The sequence below is a fragment of the Spermophilus citellus genome (assembly GCF_964194105.1).
Source record: "Spermophilus citellus genome assembly, chromosome: 9".
NCBI classification, from domain to species: domain Eukaryota; kingdom Metazoa; phylum Chordata; class Mammalia; order Rodentia; family Sciuridae; genus Spermophilus; species Spermophilus citellus.
This window is the reverse complement of record NC_138191.1, coordinates 133,226,655-133,237,182: the sequence shown is the minus strand read 5'-3', so window position 1 is coordinate 133,237,182 and position 10,528 is coordinate 133,226,655.

Genomic DNA, 10,528 nt, shown 5'->3' with positions numbered 1-10,528 from the left:
TCTTCCTGGATGAGGGAGGATCCTGGAGGGCTTAGCTTGCCCATCTCCTTTCCAACTCCACGTTCTGAGCTGTCTCCTACGGAGCTTGATGCTGGCCACAGTGGAGGTGACTGACACCCTGGAAACCGACAAAGGCTAATTCGGACTTCTCCACCCACCCCCCAAGGGCCATCTGTGAAACACCCCTGAGTCGGCCCTGCCTGGACCTATGAACAGGGGAGAGATTTCTCTACCAAAATGGGGGGTGGAGGCTGACAGCAACTGAGAGAAGCACCCCTTGGAGAGCACATGGCCCAGATGGATCTCAGAATAGAATCCATTCGGGTATCCTGTACCCCGAGCCCAAGGTACCCTGATCAGACAAGGCTGAACCCCTGCAGAGGCAGCCCAGCCCATATGGAGTCTTCCAGAAGGAGGGCCCGGCAGGCACTGCTCCTGCCACAGCCTTTCCCCCACGGCTCCGGACCCGGCCAGTCACAAGGACTCCCTGAGCTCTGCTGCTCTGTGCGGAGCCTTCCAGCAGCCTAGACCCATGCTTTCCAGCTTGTTCAGCTAATTTAAAACAATCCCTCTCCAAACAGCCCAGAAATGGGGGCTGAGGCTTGATTCGAGGTTAAACAAATAAGTGCCATTTCTCCACTGAAGCTCGAGGAACAAAAGATTTCCCAGGGCGAATCCCCAAGCTGCGTGCTCCAGAAAAACTGCTGCCCCAGCTGGCGGGTTCCAGGCTAGTGTTCTCCATTGCCAAAGACATCTGGGTTGCACTGGGCCGTGCTCTAGTCCGAGTGCCTAGACCAGCGGTGGTGTGGGCACCAGGAACGTGGCCTCCGCCTCTGCTCATCCCATCCAGGGCCTTCTGGGTCCAGCAGCCTCCTGGGTCCAGCAGCCTCCCGGGCCCAGGCTCCTGGGTCCCTTGGAACCAGGAGGGCCCTTGGCCTCCTGGGAAATGCTCCTGTCCATCGTGGGGGGGCCTGGGCCAGACAGTTGGCTGGTTTGAGGCAGACTGCTTTTCTTCCTGTGTCTCAAGAGTAGGCAAGAAGGAGAAAAAGGAAAACGCAAACACACGCCCAGACAAATTAAACTGCACTTCACAGGAGAGAGCAAAGCGGAGCCTCCCGGGATGCAAGAGACAAAAAAACAACGCAAGCAAAGAGCGCTTCTTCCCGTTCTCTCATGAGCCATGTCTGCGTGCCCAAGCTGGGAATCTGGACCAAGAGTTTTCAGTCCTCCTGACTCCTGGACACTTCCCGTGGCAGAAACAGCAGTGTTCCCCCACAGTCCCAGCTGTGCGTGAGGCACGTGCTGACCAATGGAACTGAGCAGCAAAAGCCCCCGTCCAGTCCTCTAGGGGCTCTTTCCTACGTGCTGCAATTATGGAGGTGTGTGTTCCAGAAGGTGCAGACACAAGATGGGCAAACTCTCAGCCTGGGTCCCTGCGTGAGTCTGTGCAGGAGGATTGCCCGCCGACCTGCTGGGACATCAGCTTAAGTTCAGGAGCCCAGAAGATTTAAGGAACTTCTCCGAGGCTAGGCCTGGTCTGGGCCGTCCTTGGTGTTCCTGACGTACTGGAGCCCTCACCTGAACATGGCACTCACTCCCACCCGGCACCGACAGGCCAGGAAGCGCTGTCACTGATGCCCTCACGGGTCAGGAGAGAGGCTTGATTCTAGTTAAAGACGAGAGCACGGAGGCTCAGAAGGACTAAGTCCAAGGTCACATGGCTGATACAAGTACTTGAACTCAGTCTTGTGTTTCAGTATTCTCAAAAGGGAGTGCACACACCTGGCCAGCACCTCAGGCGCTCATTTTAAAGCTTCTCAGGAAATAATTAGGCTAAATTTGAGGACCTCGCACCCTGCTTCTTCTTTCTACCAGCCAACTTCATACAGCAGGGGAGAGGAAGCCACCCCCAGAGCCAGGGTGGGGGTGTTTGTGGAATACAGCACACAAAAATGTCCCCCTGGCCAGACTGCTCTTTGTGGCTGAAATTCCCCACAAGAGACACGTCTTTTGGTTAGACTGCAAATAGTCCCAGAATATTCGAGACTTCTTGTGAATTAACTCGGGCTCTTCCCAGTGAGGAACAACTGTAAGGGAAGGTTTGTCGGGAAAACAGTCAAAAATCAAGACCTGGATTTGGACGAGGGAGTCCAGCTGGGGCTGCAGGTGGTAAGATCCTGGACAGAGGAAGAAACCAAGCATCATAGGACAGAGAGCAGGGTAGGGGTGGAGGCCGCCCCGGTGACAGAAAGAAGTGCAGCTCAAACTTTATGCACCAGAGTCAGAACTGTAGCTCAGACTTCATGCACCAGAAAGAGTCAGAACTGCAGTAAAGTCTCAGCCTCTTGTGCAACCCTGAAGCATTACATTGCCTCTCTGCCTCAGTTTTCTCATCTGTTCAATAGAGCTCATCATTCAATACAGCTAGAAGTAGGTTGCCGTAAGAATCAAACACATTCATATTGGAAATAGCACTTATTGATCTTCTACCACATGCCAGCAGAGGCTCTAAGTGCTTTACACGTATTAAATCATCTTCAAAGCTACCATAGGATGTGGTTATTATCAATTTTACCAATGAGAAAAAGAGGCACAGAAAGGTGAAGTAACTTGCCCAAGGTTGCACAGAGCTGACAATGTGAACATCAGAGACAGTGACCCTAATGCTTGCTCGTGCCTGTGGATGCCTCACTTTATAAGAAGGGATGCAGCTGGAAAAGGACCAAAGTGGAGCCTGCTGGAGGATGGGGCTCTGGGCAGGGGTCCCTGTGACCTGTGACCTGGGTGGGTCCCAATGCAGACTGAACGAGAGCCATAATTATTATGACCACCACTGAGCAAAGAGGAGAGCATTCTGCCTGTTCTCCCCTCCGCCCCAAGACACTAAGCCCTACTCCACACCCAGGGATAACCACAGGCCCTTCTTCCCATACCCCCATGTGAGACACCACCATGAATATAGCACTCTTGCTGTACCATGTCGCAGGCAATTGTCCTGGGTCAGGGTGTTGGCTGATGCTTGTTTGATCTCCTTTGCTTTGTCTTGCTTCTCATTCAATAGACTTCAGTGTTGCATGGAGAAAATGGAAGCCAGCCATTTACTGTGCAGTTACTATGGGCAAGAGACTCCATCAAGCAAATCTATGCACTGTGTCTCAAGGGATCTTCATGTGAAGTTGATGCTATTGTGTTTCACAGATGAGGAAACCAGGACCAGAGAAGTTAAATTACTTGCACATTGCAAATCAGCAGCATAGTGCTGCTTCCAACCCTTGTCTGTTAGAATCCAAGGCTCAGCTGGGACTTCTACACCCAATCCCCAAAGACACAGTTCCCTATCATCCCTTAGTGTGTGTGTGTGTGTGTGTGTGTGTGTGTGTGTGTGTTTGAGACAGGGTCTCACTGTGTTGCCCAAGCTGGCCTTGATCTGGGGCCCCAGTGATCTTCCCACCTCAGCCTCCCAAGTGCTGGGACTACAAGTGCATGCCACTGCACCTGGCCTTCGTGAGGGTTTCCAAGTGGCTGCTGCGTGTCTGCCTCTGAATTACACTATTGCAAACTGGCCCCCGCATCCTTCCATTCACTGGAGACAGAAGTCTAGATATATGGCATATTAAAGAGGTTTCCATCATCCCCGGGTTCTATGTGGGTCAATCATCAGTCTAGGAGATGCTCCTTGGGGACAGGGGAATTCAGCCTCTTCCTGGGAGAATTCAGCTCTGAATGTTTCAGGAAATATCTGACCTGCCAGGTTTCCATGTAACTGATCAGTCAGAGCTGAGGGGGGCGGGGGGGGGGGGGCTGAGAGGTTTCCCGTCAGCCCAGCTTTTGTCTTTCACATGAGCCCCAGACAGACAAACCACAGCCACAGACTCGACCAGCTGTGGAAGCATCGAACAGGAAACCCAGAACATCTGGCGCTCCACTTCCTCTGAAGGCTATGCAAGTCTGGGTGCGTGTGTGGCTGCCTGTGTACACGTCTGTTTTCTCTCCTGCTGTTGGTTAGTGGGACTCAGATGCAGACAGGGTTAGAAACCACAGACCTTGTGGTGACAAGGAAGTCAGATGCTGGCTCCCCAACCCTCACCGCGCACCCAGCTCCCCAGACGGTAACCCAGGCAGAATCTGATCCAGGCTGCTCCACGACACCAGGCCTATGGTTAGAGTCAAGTTACTGAGCAGTTGGAAGAAGGGGGATCTTCTCCTTTTGGATTTCAGTGGTTTTAGAAGAGCTGTCTGAGGATGTAGTGAGAGGGCTCTGCTTCAACATAATTTGGCCTCAGCATGTAGACCAAAAAGCAGTGTCTGAATGAAAGCTGCTTTTACACCAATTTGCAAGAGAAATCTGAGTGACCACTGGGGTCATGTGCTGGCCAGGGGGCTGAGCACCATTAGTGATGCTGTCCTCTATGTAAGCGGTGAGATACACAGTTTGATGATTGCTTATTTTTCCATCCAACCCTCTGTCTTCTAACAGGAAGAAATATAAGGAAGTGGAAGGAAAAGGCATGAGGTTTAACTCTCATATTACTCTTAAGAGGTAGGCATTACGCCCATTGTTAAGAATCACGAAATTGATACAGAGAGGGAGTTGTAACTCACCTAGCAAGTTAAGAAGCAGGGCCAAGGTTCAGATTAAAATTGATTCCTGCTAGGCCCTAAATCACACTCTAGTCTTTCAATAAACGGTAATAACCCGTGCTTAGCACCCTGTTGGTGTTAAATAAATGCTTCTTGGATTACTCAGTGAGATGTGGTATTGGCATTGGTGGCACACTGTGCCATTCTCATTGCAGCAGCCCCAGGAATCTACCAAGTGCCCAGCAAGGAATGGATGCTCAATGTTAGTGAATGAATACCAACTGAGCCAAGGAATTCTGAGTTTTAGAAGAGCCACCTCATTTTTTTGCAGGTCCTTTGCTTAGCAGGGTCAACTGTCTGGATCCGAGCTCAAAATCTTAAATAGGGGAGAAAGCACCACAGGCAACCAACAGAAGTCTCAGGTCCCGGCACGCTCACGTCTTTGACCCGGAGCAGAACTTCTCAGGTCCTCAGCCGGAGTCTGGTTACCTACTCCACAACCTGGGCTAAAAAGCATGGTGGTTACTGATCTCTCCCGCGTACAACACTCAGGCGCACCAGTTCAGAAAGGAGACAGCCTGCGAGACGAAGCTCGCGGGCCACAGCGATCTGTAAGCCCGACGGGCACGTTCGGACTGGTTAGCGGCATTTCGGGCGCAGGCGGGAAGGTGCCAGGTGGAAGGGAACGAATGCCTGCTCCAGCTCCGCCACTGCTCGGAGAACCAGGCAGAAACCGCCGCCTCTCCGATAAGCTCTGGCATTATTAAAGGGACGGGAGGGTAACCTGCCTCTGGGCTACCGCCAGCTTTCCACCCGACCCCAGGCGACAAGGCGCCCGCCCCGGATTGTAAGTCGAAGGTGCACGCGTGCGCCAGCCCGGGGGTGCACATGCGCGGTGTCGGAGGCCGTGCGCCCCCTCACACCTGCCTCGGCTGGGGCGGGGCTTGCTTCACGCCCACGCTGCGGGTCGTGACGTCATCCGTGAGCGCCTCCGGCGGTGCAGAGGCCCTGAGCCCAGACGGGCGTAGCCGTTGCTGTGGAGACGGCGCGTCGAGCCCCGCCCTTGACACGGGATTGGAGAAGAACTGGTCAGCTGACGCGGTGGGTTTCGAAGGCGCGCGGGAGACGCTGCGGCGGCGTAGTCGGGGGAGGTTTCCCCGGACTCCGTTAAAATAAAAGGTCAGACTGCCCTAGGTTAGATTCCGTGTGAGGCGGGAGGCCCCAGTAAGACTGAGTTGACCACTTGGGTAACGCCGGGGTAAGAGCAGACTAGTGCCAGAGTAACTTCACTTTTTTGAGTCCGATTTTCTTCATGATCATTCCTGTCAGCATATAAATGTTATTTGTGTTCCCAAGAGACCCTTTTCATGACTCCATCCCCACCCATCTCTCTCTTCCTGAATGTCCTTGAAAGTGCACTCCCTGTCCAGTTCTCTCCTCCCACTGTGTTGACCCTCTCCTGGCACACTTTCAGTCTGTTCCCAATCCTGGTCTTGCCTGCTCTGTCAGTGACATTTGAAACGGTTTCTTATCCTCTCCTCCGTGAAACTTCTTCACTTCGTTTTCGGAATTGCACGCTCTGGATTTCTTCTTCCACCCCTGGCCCCTGCTTCTCTGTCTAATGTACTGCTCTCTTTCCCCTGACCTCTAAATGTAACAATGCCCCCAGCACTGGCTTCTTGGAATTTTCTTTCTTTTCACTTAATCCCCTGATAATCTCATTCTGTTTTGTGGCTCTAAAGACAATATCTATATGCTGATGGTTCCCATCTGTCTACCTGCAGCTTGGAATGCTTCCTCTGAGAGTGGTTCTTCCATGTTTCCAGCTTCTCAGCTTCCAAACTTTGACTGCTCCTTGGTCCCATATCCAGTCTGTCAGCAAATCCTATTGGCTTTTTCTGAAAAGCTGTCCAGAATAAGGGGTTGGGGGTAGCTCAGCAGTAGAGTGTTTTCCTAGCATGCATGAGACCTTGGGTTGGATCACCAGCACCCCCAGCCTCACCTGACAGCATCTTAGAACAAGCCCACATCATCTCTCACCCAGGTGATTGTAAGTGCCTCCTAACTGGTTCCCCTGCCTCTACACTTGACCCTCTCCCCCGTCACAAAAAGGTTCGACTTACGCAGTCAAGGGGGAGAAATAAAAAGAATGTCCATGTGCTTCTGCCCTTTTCAATGTTTTATTTACTTAATCACTCAATACAATTTCACTCTGTAGGTTCTTAATCAAGGAAATGACAATCCTTTTTGCTAGGCACTGCAATAGACATAATCAATTCACAGCAAACAACTCTAGATTAATTCTAAGCACTGCAAACACATTTAATCATGACAGGATCATGACAGACATTCCCTCTGCATGTCAAGTTCAAGTGTCACATCAGAAGTCTTAAGCCTTAGGCTCTCAGTCCAGCAGATAAACATTCACTCAGACTGTGGTGATAGGTCAGGAACCAAGGTAGGTTTCTCCTGGGGTGGAGCTGACGGCCAGCTGAGGAGGTGGTCTTAGGGAGAAGTTGCGGTGCTCACCAGGGCCAAGATGTGGCTGTAGAGTTTGAGATCTGTGAGAACAACACAGAGGTTTAAGCAGATGAGAAGAGTTGGGATGTCAGTCCAGGTCCTCATCAGGCTCTCAGGCTTGTGTGCATCAGTGTCCACTGCTGAATGTCTGTTTATTTGCTCTATTATTTATACTAAGTTTTGGGTCTTTTGACCCCCCCCCTTTCAATCCTTATCAGCTACTACCAGATTTCTCAGTGACATCATTTACCCTGGGGTTAAAACATCTGGTCTGGTGGTCCCCACTCTGATCTTTTCACCTTTCCCTTTTATCAGATGAGGACAGCCAATGACTTGTTTGTGTCTGAGGGCCACACTGGATGGCTCCGGTAGGTGTGCCTGGTGAGACTGCAGGTTTCAAACTGGAGTTTTTAAAATGTAGTTGCTTAGGCTTAGGCCTAAGGCCATCCTCACACCCCCCTCAGTTTGTGTTCACATAACAACAAGTAATTCAGTCAGTTTATATCATGTGCCTACTCAGAAGAACCTTCCAAAGATTCCCACCTTACTCAAGTAAAAGCCAGAAATTTTTTTAATATCTTTATTTTATTTATTTTATATGTGGTGCTGAGGATCAAACCCAGGGCCTCGCATGTGCTAGCCGAGCACTCTACCACTGAGCCACAACCCCAGCCCCAAAAGCCAAAATTTTACCATAGCTAGAAATGTCCTACAGGACCAAGCTCCTAGAACCTTGCTGAGCCTCTCCTATTCTTGGCTCCCTTGATTGTCTAATATCAATGCCCAGAAACATTGACCATTTGCCCAACTCTCTTCTGCCTCCAGGACACTGAACTTACTCTTACCTCTGCATAGAACTCACTCTCTGGTACCCCCCAGGCTCCTTCCATCACGGAGTTCAAGGCCTGGCTCAAACATTCCTTGCTTTTAAGTTGCAAATTTGACTCCCTCAAGCCCATATTCCTATTTGTTTCGTTTTTGCTCCATTGTGTTTATCACCTGCACATGTATGCTTTATACATGTTGTGCATAATATAGACAGTTGTGTCAGTAAACAAAAGGTATGTGTTCTGAAAAATGCACCATTAAGCAACTTTGTCAATGAGCAAACATCATAAAATGTGCTTACACAAAGACAGCTATGGCACCACTAGAAGTCTTAGGGGACCATCATTTTATTTATATATATATATATATATATATATATATATATATATATATATGTAACTTTATATATAAACATATAATGTGTTTTGTTATAATTTATATATAATATAGCATATATAATGTGTTACATATATGAATACTATACAATTTATTTCTTTGTTTTATTTGATCTCCCTCTCAAAATGAAGGCCTGGGTTGGTTTGTCATTGCCATGTCCCAAATTCCTACTCAGAACTTGGCACATAACAGAAGATCAACACGGATCTGTAGAGAGAATGGATGCATTTTCAAATTCAGGGGTTCATCAATGGGTTAAGAGCAGAAGCATCAGGGGCTTGGGTTCCAGTGCCCTTTACCACTTGTGAACTTTAAGAAGTGTTTTTACCCTTCCCAAACCTCAATTTCCTCACTTTTAATAGCGGTAAAATAATACCTCCACCTTTGGTTCAGCTCTTTTGAGCATCTCCCCGCATGGCTATCAAGCACATTGATCACTGTGAGCCATAACAGGAAACCAAGTGCACGTGATTCCTGGCTTCCCAGGAGTCTACGCACCGAGGAGGGGACAACTGCAGCCACACAGACCTCCACATCAGTGACTGTTCATGAATTGTGACACATGTAATAAAGGAAAGGCAGACAGTGCCTCCAGGGATAGGGAAGAGCTTCCCTCAGAGAATGATTTCTGAACTCTGCTCAGGCTACCATTACAAAGTGCCCCCTACTGGGAAAATTAAGCAACAGATCCTTAGTTCCTCACAGGTGTGAAGGCCGAGGTCCACAATCAAGGTGCCAGCAGGCAGGGTTTCTCCTGAGGCCTCTCTCCTTGACTTGCAGTCAGCCACCCTCTTGCCATGTCCTCACACAGTCTTTCCTCTGTTTGCACTCACACCCCTGGTGTCTCACTGGTATCCTAATCTCTTTGGACACCAGTCAGATCAGACTGTTGACATCTCTCCTTTTTTCTGTTGAGTCCGAGCCTCACCATGTTGCCTAAGTTAGTGTTGAACTCCTAGGCTCAAGACATCCTCCGCCTCAGCCTGCTGAGTAGCTGGGACTATGGATGCAGGTGCTTGACAACTTCATTTTAATTTATTACCTTGTTAAGTCCCCATCTCCAAATGCAGTCACTTTCTGACACACTGAGGATTAGAGCTTCAGCATATGAGTTTAAGGGGGGACAGAGCATGATTCAGCTCATAACATTAGATCCAAAGGAAGTGTGGGAAGGAGGGATGGGACAAGTGGAAATTTCCAGGCAGGGGAAAGAATATGTGCAGATTCTATGTCTAGAAGGAGTGTGACAAATTAGAAAAAATGGAAGGCCCATATGGCCTGAGCTCAGTGCAAGGGGTCTTGGTAGGAGATATGTTGGGGGCTGAGCAGGGGACAATTAGCGCAGGGCCTTGGAGGCTACTTAGAGCTGTTGTTAGGAGTGACGTGGTCACAGTTGTCTTATAGGCTGGGCAGAGTGACACACGCCTATAATCCCACCAGCTAGTGGGAAGGCTGAGGCAGGAGGATTACAAGTTTAAGGCCAGCCTGGGCAACTCAGCAAGACAGTGTCAAAAAAGGTGGGTGCAATTCAGTGTTACAGTGCTTGCTTAGCATGTATGAGGCCCTGTTCCATCCCCAGCATAAAAAAAAAATTATCTTATGAAAAGATTACTCTGGCCACAAATGGGCTGGAGGGAGGCTACCTTGGCCCCAGAGGTAGCATAACAGTGTTTGATGCCTCACTTGCAGCAAGGGTTCCTTATAGGCTTGCCAAGGGATAATCTTCCTAAAGGCCCCCTGACATGTTTGGTGGAAGGATGGAGTGAAAAGGAGGCTGGGAAAGGCTTAATCAACTGAAGTGGTGAGCAAGAGAACATTGAGGATGTGCCTCCCGAACGCTGGCTGCTCTGTATTTGGAGATGCAGGTGAGATATACTCTAAACACACGTGATTGCTGATTTAAACAGAAAGTCTCAGATGAGAGGAATGCAAAAGAAGAGATGTAGATAGAGCCGTGAAACCCTTAGCTCTTGTGTCTGTGTTCTGGCAGCCCCAATACAGCAGAATTAGGTGACAGAAGGAGAGCTTATCTTTATTCCTTTTCAAGTTCAGCTAAGTGTTCTCTTGCGTTTCCCATGGGGTGCTAAAGAGTTCCTAAAATATTGAGGCAAGAGGAGGGATGGGGGTCATCTCCTGCAGGCTCTCAGTAAGGGTGCCAGTGGACAACTGGAAGGGTCCTCACTTCATTCTGTAATTCAGGTCT